This window comes from Electrophorus electricus, chromosome 9, assembly GCF_013358815.1.
Source record: "Electrophorus electricus isolate fEleEle1 chromosome 9, fEleEle1.pri, whole genome shotgun sequence".
Taxonomy (NCBI): domain Eukaryota; kingdom Metazoa; phylum Chordata; class Actinopteri; order Gymnotiformes; family Gymnotidae; genus Electrophorus; species Electrophorus electricus.
In genome coordinates, this window is record NC_049543.1 from 10,631,333 (window position 1) to 10,645,599 (window position 14,267).

Sequence of the window (14,267 nt, forward strand, 5' to 3'; positions counted from 1 at the left end):
TCTGGGCCTGGCAGAGGTCAACCGCTGACCTCCATGCTACCACTCAGCGGGACCTGGCATTAATTGCAGTCTATGTGTGCATGTGTACACTGAAGGATGTGCAGACAGTGTCTGCCTAAGCCAAGCCTTGGGTGTTTCTTTTTTAGTATTTATTATTTCCTCTCAAGTGTTGCATTTTCAAGCTGTTCTGCCTATCTGTTTATATTCATCAGAAAATGTGAAAATGAAATAAAATCTGAATGAACAGTTCAGAGGTCCAGAAAGCACAATCTTATTTGCATAATGACAACTGACCTTTTTAGCATTTTATTGAGTAATTTTAAAGTTGTCTCAAGTTGTAGATCAGCATATTTCTCTGTCAACAGAAATTTAAAGATGGTTCCTTGTAAGAAGCTGTTGTGATATTACAATATTATAAAGGAGTTATATGACTGGTATAAAGCCACTGAAGAGTAGGTCATAGCCTACATAGACTTCACTTTGATAAGATGGAAAATTTCCGTCTTGTTTTCTACTGCTGCAATTCTGTTAGTGCATAGCTGAACATTTTGAACATGCTGAAATAACTACACATCAAAAAGACAAAAGAACAGGATTTTGGTGATGGGGAAGTATGATTAAAAACAACCGAAAAAGAACCACAGAGACAAAGACAAAAGAAGTGAAATAATTTTGTGGGGGGGATTGGGGGTTCAGAGGACCCAGCTGTTCTCCCAATTATCATGAAAGAGATGCAAAGAGAAGACTACAGCTATGGGGGGCGGGGGAGACGGGGTCACGGCGACTCGAGGATAACTGACCACGCTGCTCAGTGATGTCAAGAAGAGCATGTCTGCTCATGGTTTTACTCCTCTGTGAGGAAAGAAAGCTCTGCAGCATCCACAGGGTGTCACTGACAGATCTTCCAACCAGAATCATTTAACCATGTGTGTAAATGGTCCAGTATGTATGTGCACTGTAGACAGGAAGAGGAGGCAGGCGGAGATTAAAAAAACTGCACTTCACACTCCACAATGACAACCAGTTTACTGGTTTGAAAAAAAAATATATTGAAATTTTTTTTTATATGTAAATACAAACATATTATTATTATACAAACATACATATTTTTATGATTATTGTTATTATTATTATTATTAATAATAATAATAATAATAATAATAGTTTACTATTAATAGTTATTATAGTCATTTTCTAGTCCAAAAAATATCTAAAAACAAGTGGAATTCTTGAAACTAATATGTTCTTAGATATATTCCTAACCTTTTGATAGCATCACACATGTCTTAAACTATAAGAACTGATATAGTAAATTCTAAGCACTGCCAGTTTCCATCACCATCACTTCTAACTTCCAAATTTTTTGAAGACTAAGTTTAGTGTTTTTTCATTTTGCTGTGTTGTAGGTATATTTGATTATATGATTTTCAACTGAAATAATGGTTAATACAAATTCAAAATGCATTTCACATTTATCACAAGCTGGAAAATGAAATGGGTTTGGTGATATTTATAATGTAGTCTACGTATGAAAATTATGATTTTTGTAAGAATATCTTAAGAAAATAGTTAAAATTTTAAGAGGATGTGTGAGATATTCTTAAGCCTTTATTTAAAGAATTTAATAACATTCTTATGAGTCAAGTAAAATTAATTTATATAGCACTTTTCACAACATACATTGTCACAAAGCTGCTTTACAAATGTATGGCTCTGATGAGCAAGCCGAAGGCGATGGTGGTGAGGAAAAACTCACCGGGCAGCTTTAAGGAAGAAACCTTGGGAGGACCAAGACTCAAGAGGGAACCCATCCTTTTTTAGGGGGCCCAGCAAATAACTAGTCTGTGCTTTATGATGTTATTTTAGTCCAAATAACCACTTCAGTATAGATGTAGAGTGTCAGTTACTCCAGTGGGTCTAGAGCCTCAGTCACTCCTGTGGGTCTAGAGCCTGTCACTCCAGTGGATCTAGAGCCTCAGTCACTCCAGTGGGTTTAGGGTGGGTGGGCTGTTTCTGAGATGGCATCACTGGTTCCTCTACAGGTGGGAGTTGGACATTTTCATAGATGCAGTGTCACCGATGAGCAGGTCTAGTCCAAAGTTGACATTATCTCCATCTGGCACAAGAATGTCTGCCCAGGGTGACAGAGAAGTGGGAGTTGGGGGTTTTGGGGTGGGCACAGCCAGGGGGCATCAGGGGTGGTGGGACGAGGCTCAGCAACAGCACCTGACACCAGGAGTCATGCTGTGAACGTCTTATTGTTTATCTTAACTTTCAAGAATCAAACCCCTGGTCACTATTATTTCGACTGTGAGAAGGTGTAAAATATTACACTTTAAAAAAAAAACACACGCACACATTCCACATATGTATTATTGTAGATGTAGTCAATTGTTTCTTTGGCGATGGCTGCAGATACAGACATTTGGAAGACTACTGCAGTTCTGTTTCCTGTTTCGGTAGACACAGGGCCTACAGGGAGACCAGGGTATGGAGACGTGGGCCTTGATGAGCCAACACACACCGAAAAGTGAGGAGAAAAACAATATGGCCAGCCAGCAGAGCAAACACTTCCCAATGATCCCACTGAGGCAATATGTTTAAAGTACTACACCAGGGTAAGGTGGTTTTGTACTGGTGTGTGCAAAAAGTAGTGAAAAGCATACAGTTCCACTTCATTCTGTAAGCCTTAACCAAATTATTCGTGTCACTATGTCACCTATGTGTTGTCCCCCAAAACATTTCTAACCTCTTACAAATAGTGAAGAGCTCATTCTGTTTGGAGAAGTACATGAGTGTTGGAGACGAGTTTCAAAAGCATGAGAATCAGAATGATGTAAGTCCCTTCCCTAGGCCTATAAAAAAAAAAATGCAGGCTGTTGCAGACACATCCTGCAAATGTATATTGTCTCCTTGGAATGGCCCATCAAGCTTCCAAGTGATCTATGGAAAAGTGTGAAATTAGAGACAGTCAGCGTTTCTGCCAAGCAGAGGATCCAACTGCTTCTAATTAAATTTTAGTATCATTTTTAGAACACTCCCCACCATGAAAACATTCTTTTAACATTGAGTCTTTTTAAAATGTGTTTTTTTGCAATAAAAGCCCCTCGACCACAACCATATTGCCATACACAGAAAAAAAGAGGAAAAAAACAATAAAAAGCATATTATATGCAAGTGGGGTTTCTGCGAGAATTCAGGCTGAGTCTGTAACGACAGATAATAGCGCAAACTCAGTTTTGAAAACCGTGGGCCGAAGTTGCTGGGATACCTATGCAATTTTCACTCATTCAGATTTACTGCCCAATTAGGCAGCTGGCTTGTGTCAAAGCAGCAACACAGCTAAATCAAAACAAGCCTAGGGTTAGGGAGAACCAATCAAAAGACAGCAAATGGTGCTAATCAAATGCGTGAAAGCAAGTGCCAATGAAGTGCAAGTAAGCAATCAAACAGCATGGATTGTCAAGTGTATTTTATAAGCCCATGAGCAATCACTCTAGTAAATGATGTGTGTGGCCAAAGGCATATTTAAAACTGATGAATAAAGGTCATGCAAATTAATCTACTTGAGGACACCACTGTGCACCATGATCTTATTAAGTGACATGATTATCCTTACCATTTTTGAAATATACATGAAATGTTTTCACATTTGTAATTTGTACATTGCTGGCTCAATGGGACATTGGAATAGAATGTCCTATTGTTCTATTTTATGATTGTGCTTGGTATTTACTGTATTGTCTATTTAAAATCTCCTATTTTTCATTCATCTTTTAGGTTAAATGTAGTTCTGTCAAAGAGCTGACGGTGTAAAGAGCCTTTGACTGACAGCACTATAAACCTGGCCTTATCTCGCCTCTCCTTGCTAGCGAAAGTTTCAGCTGCACATATTCACTGGCATGAGAGGCAAGGATATATCACAGCTAGAGCCAGTTTTGAAGCTCTTGTTTTAAAAAAAAAAGGCAGTCTGATTTCTGACAGTAGCCATAGGGTACTCTTTTAACTTATTCACAATACTTTCCATGTATCTTGGAGTACAAAAAATGAGGAAAAAATTCTCAGGACCAATTTTTATGATATGACTTTGCATAGATTTAGTTTGAAAATAGCATATCCAGTGTATGTTAGTCCTGAAAGTTGTTTATCACTATTCCAGACAGATTGTGACATCTAAGATTGTCTGAAATAACCTTTGGACTTTAAAACCCCATTAAATAGGAATGTGTGCACCAAGACAAACATGTATAGGCTTAATAGAAAAGGAGAATGGTGACATGAAGTCAAATAGTTTAATAGTACTCCCAGAATAGCTGTTAGCATTGCTGATATTGAGCCCTTGGGCAAGAAATGGGGCTTAATAGATTCTGTGCTGGAAGCATGGAGGCATGTGGCACACTTGCACAAATAAATATTGTAATAGAAGAGGCAAACTGATCAGCCAAAGCACCACAAATCTACAAGGCCCACTGTGCGAGCCCTGACCAACACCAGCCCGGCCTCCATCAGACCCGACACTCTCCGCCATGGACAGGCCCGGGGCTGGAGACCTAAAGAAAACAATCAGTGTCTGATTGTGAAAATAGCACTGCCATGAAGCCCCAGTGGTGGCACGCTTATCTCAGACAAGGGCAGCTTTGTGTGCGTGTGTAAACGGGGGGCCTGCTACACACACACACACAGACACACACGTTTACACTAGGTGGAAGGTTTTAGAGTTCAGAAGCCCCCGTCTTGCTGGGTTGGTCGTCTGTGTTTATTTGGAGAGGAAAGCATCAGGAAATTGACCCAAAGCCCCCCCACTGACCATGGGGCTACCCTGGTGAATTCCCAAACAATCCTACCTCTATGCCATCCCGGCCTGAAAAGTAGAGAAAAAAAATAGACATTGTGGGGAGACTGTGAGGGGCACACAACATGCTCACAGAACACACGTTGAAGTAAAAACAAACATTCCAAATTTATAAAATTTGTTATACAAATTTCTATTAGTAATCCAACAGATATGTCTCTGATGTTTTATTGAAGAATGCTGTATTTCATTGTGTGAAAGAGAAGTATTCTAAACCATCTTGCATCAAAGCTTGTTTTCCAGCGAAAACAACCAATCACTCAGAAGCAAATGAATAAACCAAAAAGGTATTGGGAACACGGACACTCCTTGTTACTTAAGTATATTTACAGAAATCTTGCCTGGGAGATTTTCAGATATTGGTCATTTAGCTGTCTGATGTCAGGCCAGGGTGAATTGGAAGGGTGTAAAAATGATTTATGCTTCCATGTACACAATGCAAAACTTCACATCCTTACCTTGTGTTGACACCACTTCCACTTTATGAGTAGTGATAAAGTGACATTCATTGCCAAAATCTGCACCATGTAGAATAATTAAGCAATTGGTTAGTGACTAAACAATAAATTGGACATAACAACCTTTTGGACATTGTTTGGCCATTAGGAACCTCGACATCCCACTAATGTTATGAAGCACGGCAGTCAAATCGGGCCAAGATTTGCCTGGATTGCCCAAATCTGAAAAGCGATGAGCACTTTTCTATGAAGGCTGTGGCTACAGTGATGGGTTCCACATGGGGGCCTGCACACTCTGTTTGAAGCAAGCGCAACCCGAACGGTGTCAGTTGGAATTCATTAGGAGGCCATGGGGACATCATCACTGATCAAAAGGGGAAAATAGCAGGAAGATCATAAAGAAATGAGAATTGCCTTGTCATTTTTTTTGTATGTTTTTGGTTTTTCCAAGAACACTAAGGAAGCATGATCAGCAGAGAGGAGGTGTGTTCTGGAGAGGCTGGTGACTTTATGTTCAGGAGCTGGCAGGAACCCGCTGTGTTCAGAACCTGCTTTCTGGGTCCCATCTGCTTTATGGGTGCAAAGTCAACTCATATCACTCTTAATTAAAAGATATGCTCAAACATGAGTGATTTTAAATTTCAGATAAATATTATTTTTTAAAGATTAGTTTGATATTAGTCTCCAAGCTGAATTAAGATATGATAATGTAAATTTTGTGGTCACATTTCCATAGTCTGAGTGAAGTCTTCATCAAGCTAAGCTCAGGCCAATTAAAAGGTGGTCCAGGGTGATTACAGTTGGAGTATTCGAGTATTCAGAACTGTAAACTCGACAGCCATTCACTCTCCCAATATTTTGCACTTCTTGCGATGCAACACATCACTATCAGTTTTTGGTTTGGTATCAAAAAAACAAACAAAATGTATATTAAAAATATAAACAAACAAACAAAATATGGAAGGGTTGCATTTTCGTTTGATTGAAGAGATGTTTATTATGTTAGCCTTGTAGTGTTTGATTTATAAAAACTGGGAAATGAATAAACACATGAGAAAACTTCATTATGAAAGGGAGGGGTCACACTATTGAAACTATCATCTGTGCATGTCAATGATATTGTGAAGAGACTAATTCTTTATACAACTTCTTGATTTGGACCAGTTTTTAGAGTGAATAAGTGCCCTGATTTAGGCCACTGTATATATACCACATTAAGGATGAAAATTCAAGCACTGCAAATGCTATAAATACACAAATACAACTGTATGTGTGTGGTGTAAAAGACAGCCACTTTACATATATTCAAAAAATATACTTTTTGCCTCTGACACTTTTAAATAATACAAACAAGGTCAATCAGTGGGGACAGTAGTGTGTAAGATACTTGCTTGCTTGACTACGGAAAAAAACTCCCTTTTGCCATATTGGCTAAAGATCTTAAAAACAGAACTGACACAGGACATCAATATTTTAATTCAAAAAGAAGGACTTTTACACACCTAAAATTAAAGATAACACATTTTATAAACATACATTATTATAAGAAATATTCTTTAATATAAGGAATATGAATATATAATAATATGTGACTTGATAGAAAAGTTTAGACTTTACAATGCAGTTTGTGGATCTAACAACGAACGGTCCAATTTTGGGTCAGTACTTGGTGTGTCTGACTATGGTATTGGATATGAAGAATAGTTGAAGTGAATATGATTGTTTCATATCTCAGTGAACTAACTTGAGAACTGAGGCTTGAATTTGAGAGTACAGGTCATCTCAAACCCCCAGTAAACGGTAGGTGTTTGTATTGGCCCTCTCTCTCTCTAATAAGCCTCTGCATTAGAGAGTGAGAGTGGGCTAGTGAGGCAGAATCAGACATGTGGCAGGAGATTACAGTCCTCCAGGCTTGTTTGGGTTAGGGCTTTAGATGGGGAAATGGGATTAGGGGCTACTGTGGTTTAGTGTGCATGTAAACACACACACACACACACACACACACACACACACACACACACACACACACACACACACACACACACACACACACACACACACACACACACACACACACACACACACACACACACACACACAGAACAGAATCACAGGAGATGATCCTTGATTTTCAATAGCTGTAGCTGTAGATACTGTTAATTCAGTCAGTTCCTATTGCATTTGTAGCAGTCAGAAAGGAGAACCACCAACTACTGCTGGGTGGATGGGTGCAGGCATATTCTCTTATTGGGATTACAAGATTATACATGGCATCTGATTCTAATCTTGTAACATATCTTGTAATTATTGCATAAGAGTCAGATATACTGAAATGCACAGGCATACATATATGTAAGTTATACCAGTAATAAAGCAGTAAACATATAGAATAAACCACATTTATTACACATTTTAATATTTTAAAGACCTTTTCTAAAGCCAAAAAAAATAAATTCTGCAACAATACAACTGAGAAAAGATTCTAGATCCTGCATAGGTCAAAGAGGTGAAGCTTTTATTAACTCAGCTGTAGAATCATGGTGTTACGGGGTTGGGGGTGAAGGTGGGGGGTGAAACCACAGGGTCTCTTTATCCTGGCTGTGTTTTTAATATGTAGAAAATGGAGCTGAAAGCTGTTAATTGCAGCCACCCTGCCAATCAGAGGGTAATTAGCACCATCCTGCCTGACTTCCTCTCTGATGGCTTGATGGCTAATTTTAGCAGGGTTTAAACAGCTGGAAGACCGTATCGGCCCATAGGAAAAGTGCAGTTAGCATCTTTGACAAAACAGAGCTATACAATGCAGTTACATGGTAGTTAGTTATACAGTGCAGTTACATGGTAGTTAGATAGAGCTATACAGTGCAGATACATGGTAGTTAGAGCTATACAGTGCAGTTGCATGGTAGTTAGTGGTTTTTGGGTCAGTATTAGAAGTATTAAACATACTTGTTTAAAACAGCATTTTTTGATAACTAGTCTTAAACTGTATATCCCATAAATATGGAAATATTCAATTAATCTATTTTTTTTCAGACAGAAATGTGGCATGGACATCAAAGAATGAAAGGCAGTACTAAGTAGTTAGCATGTTAATAATTCACCCACAATTACAATCTTGTTAATCTGAGATTAAACTCTGGATGAAACATAACGTTCTCATACTAAATAGCGACAAGACTGAACTCCTTCTCACTGGTTCTATCAGGTCTCAATAAATCAGACCATAACACCTGATGACAGTAGTCTCCCCTTCCTCCTGGGTGAGAAACCTGGGTGTCATCCTTGACTTAGCTCTCTCATTTAAAGCACCTCAGTTCTGTTGTTAAAACTGACTTCTTTCATCTTCATAATATATCTTAAATTTGACCCTTTTTTTCCCCTATGCTGCTGAATCTCTACTACATGCCTCCATTTTTAGTTGCTTGTATTATTATAATTCTCTTCTTGCAGGTATCTGTTTTGCTCAGTCCACAGGTTCCAAGTGGTCCAGAATGCTGCAGCTCCTTCTCACTCATACTCAGTGTCACAGCCGTATCATACCTGTTCTCCAAGATCTCCACTGGCTTCACGTAAAATGTAATACCCATTTCAAAATCTTTCTGCTCACTTACAAAGTTCTTAATAACCTTGCTCCTCCCTACCTGTCTGACCTACTCCTTCCTCACAAACCCACCCACACTCTCTGCTCATCTTCAGATCATCTGCTAACCGCTACTTCTTCTAACCTCCATAGTTTGGTGATTGAGAGTTGTCCAGATTAGGTCCCCATCTCTGGAATTCTCCTCCTCCACATGTCCATCAGTCTAAATATCCAAACCCTTCTCCTCTCTATCTTATAACTTACCACCATCCTGATACCTCTCACTACAACCATGTTTCCAATGTCTGCTTTGTGGGTTTCTCATTTGTGCTTGGATGTTCTTTGTTCTAATATTAATGTAGCATCTTTGCATACTTCCAAAGCATTATACAAGGCTCATGTATTATGAGATCATTTGAATGCCAAATTTTACAATTATCTTACAATGTTAGCAATGTTGGTATTGTGTTACAAATTATTTATTATTTATTTTAAACTTAACAATTGAAGAAATAAAAAACAGGATCTTAAAACTTGGAAGAAAACTGAATATTAACAAAATATGGACCTGTTAACCTGTTTCTGATAATTTAATCCACAGACCCTGTTGACAAACAAGCCTAAGCCTAATCCTAATGGATGTGTATGTACCTATGAGGTGAGGTGTGAGGCAAAGCAAGCCAGATCAATTAGACTGGTGCCACCTTTCCTCTGTCTGACAGCCACTTAATGCCCTCACCTGTGGTATACAAATCATTGTTAACTAATTAACTAAATTGTTGTTAATGTCGTGTATAGGCTGAGGTGACCAGAAACTAATGGCAGACTGAGTAAGAGGCCATCTTAATAGTCCTGCTTGCTCAGCAAGTGTGGGGCCGATTAATTAGATTCAGAGGTGGAGGCATACGGCATACAGGGCCATGGATTAATGAAAGTTAAAAGTTCAACCCCATCTGGATACATTACCACTCATCTTCTGAATGTAAAACCATCATGCTGTGTAGAATGGGAAGTTTTGTTTTTTGTGGGCTCATCTGATCCCTTCCTGAATCTGCACGATGACTAGATTGTGAAACCTGATATGGCTGGGAGAACTTTACAAATGTAGCAGTATGGAATCAGTATGGAATGCCAGATGAGCTGCCAGGCTTTGGCTGGTAGTTATGGCAGACAAATGGAAGCCAGGGATGTCAAACAGTACAGCTCAGAAAGTCTAGGCCAGGGAGACTCATTTATGTCCAAATTGCACTCTTTAAAGTCATGGAAGGATAAATGTCTTTGTCTGAGTGCCTAAGACGTCTGTTTTGACATTAGAATGGTGCCTACTCTACTACTCATGAACCCATGTTCTAGTTAGCCTTTACTGCAGCTGAGGACAGAACTGAAGCAATGGCTCATTATATGTACAATGGTTTCATAACAGGAGCATCTCATCTGCTCAATGATACCAATGCCCTAGGCTTCATATTCCATGCTAATGTACTACAATAATATTGTCACACATTGGCTTTTATAGTGCACAACAACAGGACAGTATATTACCAGACCATAGTGGTCTTGAAGTGCTTTTAGGAGGGTTGACCTGCAAAAAAACCTATTGAGACAGTATCCTCATGGGCTAAAAACCATTAAATAATTTAACCATTTGACTTTTTGTAAGTCTCTGAAGAGCAACTATACAATAGAACTTCATGAGAGTACTTCTTCCTTTGCTGTTGGATAGGTGGTTGCACTGATAGTATTATTTTAAAGATGTACAGCTCTATTGAGGATTGGTCAGTACAGAGTGCTGGCCGATACCATGTGCTCTTGGTATTTACATTGGAAAAAGATCCAAGCAACACACTCTGGTGCTCCTTATCAGTGTACATCATCTGTTGTAAGCCCATACAAAGTGATTTTTTCACATTACATTGCTTCACACGTTCCTGCTGCTGGACCCTGCATAATTCCAATTTAACTGGATACTGCATGTCAACTATTCGTTTGGACATCATACTGCACTGCTGATGGTCCGATGTTTATGACGGTATTCTCATTGTACTGATAGAATGCCATGCAATACTTTCATATTATAAATACTCTCATTATAAATTACCACTTTAGACATGGGTTTATGTGAATATATGCTACAACATGGACAACCAACATCAGCCAAGGTCAGTAATCTGAGCCCACCGTTTCATGGGGCTGTTTCATTAGTTCCTGTCACAGACACTAATCTACCCGAAAAGGCAGAACAGCACGTGAAGAGCTCCACTGTGCACCTCTAATGGTTAACAGGTGCACCAGGATGACAAATGAGCAGCCTCCACACAGACCTCAGCCCAAGCTAACAGGAAGGGGCATTCTTTGTTTTGATCTGGCTGAGGCTGGCCAGGAGCTGTAACGCTAGCAACAAACTAGCCACTAGCAGCTGCGAGGTCCAGCTTCTTCACGGGGCTCCTACACTGACCATACGGATAGGGAGATGAATGTGAGAGAAAAATTCCATTTGAAGAATTGCGCTCAGAAGGGGAAAAAATGTTATGAACGTGTTTTTTGACCTTCGAGTGCACTTGTCCTTTTTTTCCCCACTGAGCTGGAGGTTTTATTTATTTGCTGTTTGGTGGAGCTGCTTGACAGCAAGATGTTCCTGAAAGATGGCGAAAGCTCACCCTGAAGTTGTTAAGCATTTTGAATGGGGTTTTTATTGTGATATATTGATTAGTTGTCCTCCGGCTGGAGCCAAAGGATGTCCTGCAAAACTGCCTTTTCTCTTTCTTTCAAAATAATATTTCACATTTCAAATACTTCCATGCCTTGGCTTCTGTGAAGACTCGTCAAAGCAGCTCACCTTCAACGTACATACTGAGGTCCCGTAGAAAATGTGTGGCAAAAGATATCGCTAAAATGTTAGGAATAAGGTTAGGAACACCACAGGAAAACAAACAGTGTGTGAGAATTAAAACAGAACGACAAGCTGGACAGACAGACAGGGAGGTGGTGAGGGACAAAGACAGAACAGCAAAACCAAGTGGGAGACGTGGAGGGGAGCAGTAAACACAACAACACTAGATTATGTGGGACATGCGGTACAGGCCTTGTCAATATCAAACAGTGAGAGAGCGATAGCAAAGCTGTGATCATTGGGTAATGTTTTGTGACTTTGTGTGTCACAGCTTTGTGTGATCACAGGCCAACACACACCAAGTCACAAAACATACAAGGCGACTAATAATGGGATTACTGAGCCAAATTCTACAGGCCAATTCAGTGTCAAATTCTACAACCATGAATCAAAACAACACAACTAACAACTAGAATATATTACAAAATGCTGAAAAGTGCTGACTTCACATTCTGTGCTAAATTATATTTAAGCTCACTTTCGTTGAACATTGACTTTATTCTGCCTTCTGGTTGCTTCTACTTCAACTCTTTTTTTTAGTAGCAGGTAAAACAGTGATACCGAGTTATTAAAGCAAATATGCCTCAAACGTTGAGACTGTAGAGGCGTAATGCATTGACAGTAAAATCTATCCTCTTTTGTATTGATACTTGTATGTGTAGATTATGAGTTCAATTTGGTACGCATAACAAATGAGTCCTACATGGTTTACAATCTGAAGGAGATGAGTGCATGAGTGAAAGAGCCAGAGAGAACAAAATGGTGTGCAAGTCACCCCAGTGAGAGTCTATCACAAAATGTAATTGCTTGCACATGAGGACTTTTCAAGTGTTTGGAGCTGAGCCTCTCTCAAAGAGAGAGGAGAGAGGGGAAAAAAGAAAAAAAAAATATTAACAGAAAAAAAAAAAAATCACCAGACAGGACCTACCAATGATCAGACCCCTCCTCGCACGTATGGCCACTCCCTTCCTCCTGTGGCAGGATCTTAGGGGTCAAAGGTCAAGCCGAGTGGATCATGGCAATTGGACACAGGTTCATCGTTTCAAAAGCCAGGGAGACGTTGCAGCTGACCTGGAGAGAAAGACGAGGCTTTGGATCAAAGCCTTCGATAAGTTCCATTTCAAACTGGTGAGCAGACCTGGAGCTGGAGCCTCCCCATTTCCACCCCCACCTTCTCGCAGACTACTGTCATATCGCTAGCATTTCAGAGACCAAATTTAAACCATTTGCTCTTAAAATATGTGAATGAAAGAAAAAGTCAAGAGGAAAAAAAAATAAAAATCAAAGAATTTCCCTGGCGAACATCCCAACCTCTTCTTCTGGAGGGAGATAAAATGTTCCAGAGAGAGAAAAAGAGAGGGACGTAAACAGTTTTAGGGGCTAATCGTGGAGCAGTGCTCTATAACTAGAGATATGCCAAGAGATGAAGTTTAAAATGCCATGTTAACATAGTTAAAACAGACAACATGGCTCATCAATGGTTATGAACTTCCACATATTACTGACATTTTGTAAAAGGTCTATTGGATCCTTTTAAAGATACAAATGCATGCTATTATTGTGTATGTACTGGACCTAATAAGTACAGTAAATACATTTCATTTTGGTATTACATTTGCCAGACACCTCACCTGCAAAAATAAATCTGTATTGGTTAACCCTCTTATCTCTTAGAATCTTGGAATTTTCCATTTTTTAAGATCATACGGCCTGAATTACTTATATGAGCATTAACTTGGGTTTAGTTAACAGGTTCATGTACTGTGATTTCATCACAGGACCCAGAACAGCCTGACATCAGTTAATAAAACATAACCATGCCATTGCTGTGCTTAACACACCTTCGTCACTTCAGTGGCAATTGCTTATAAACAGTCAGAAAGCTGAAGAGCCCAGTAACACTACAGTGGGTTTATTACGCTGACTGCAGCTATGCAGTTGTAGGTATGCCTTTAGAGCTTCTACAGTGTTTTCATGTCTGCTTTTCTTTTATCCTTTTCTTTTATCACTGCACTGTGTTCATTGCACTTGGACTGCTGTCCCCCCTAAAAATGATCAGCCAGTAATTGAGAACAGCCCCCCCCCCAGCCCCCATCTCCACCTCCACCCCTGGGCTCAGCTGCAACTGCAATTGCGCCCAAACATCTGGTCCACACAAAGCTCAGTTCTAAAGCCCCCCCCCCCCCCCGCTTTCTCTGAAGGGCCCAGACGGATTTCCAAGCTACTTTAGTGAAGGGGGAAAAATGGATCCGGGCCCACTTTTCCAAACCGCTGCAATGAACTTTGCCAACAGTGATTATAGGATAACACGGATGGGAAGGACTTTGAGGGAAGGGAGAGGACACGTTCCACGGAGCGTCTCTGGTAGGCAGAAATGAAGGTACCAAAGTTCAAATGGACTGACGAGGAAGACCTTCAAAACATTTAAAGATTCACAGCCTTTTCTGATAATTGTTCCAGCACAGGAACAGGTATCCAGGATGT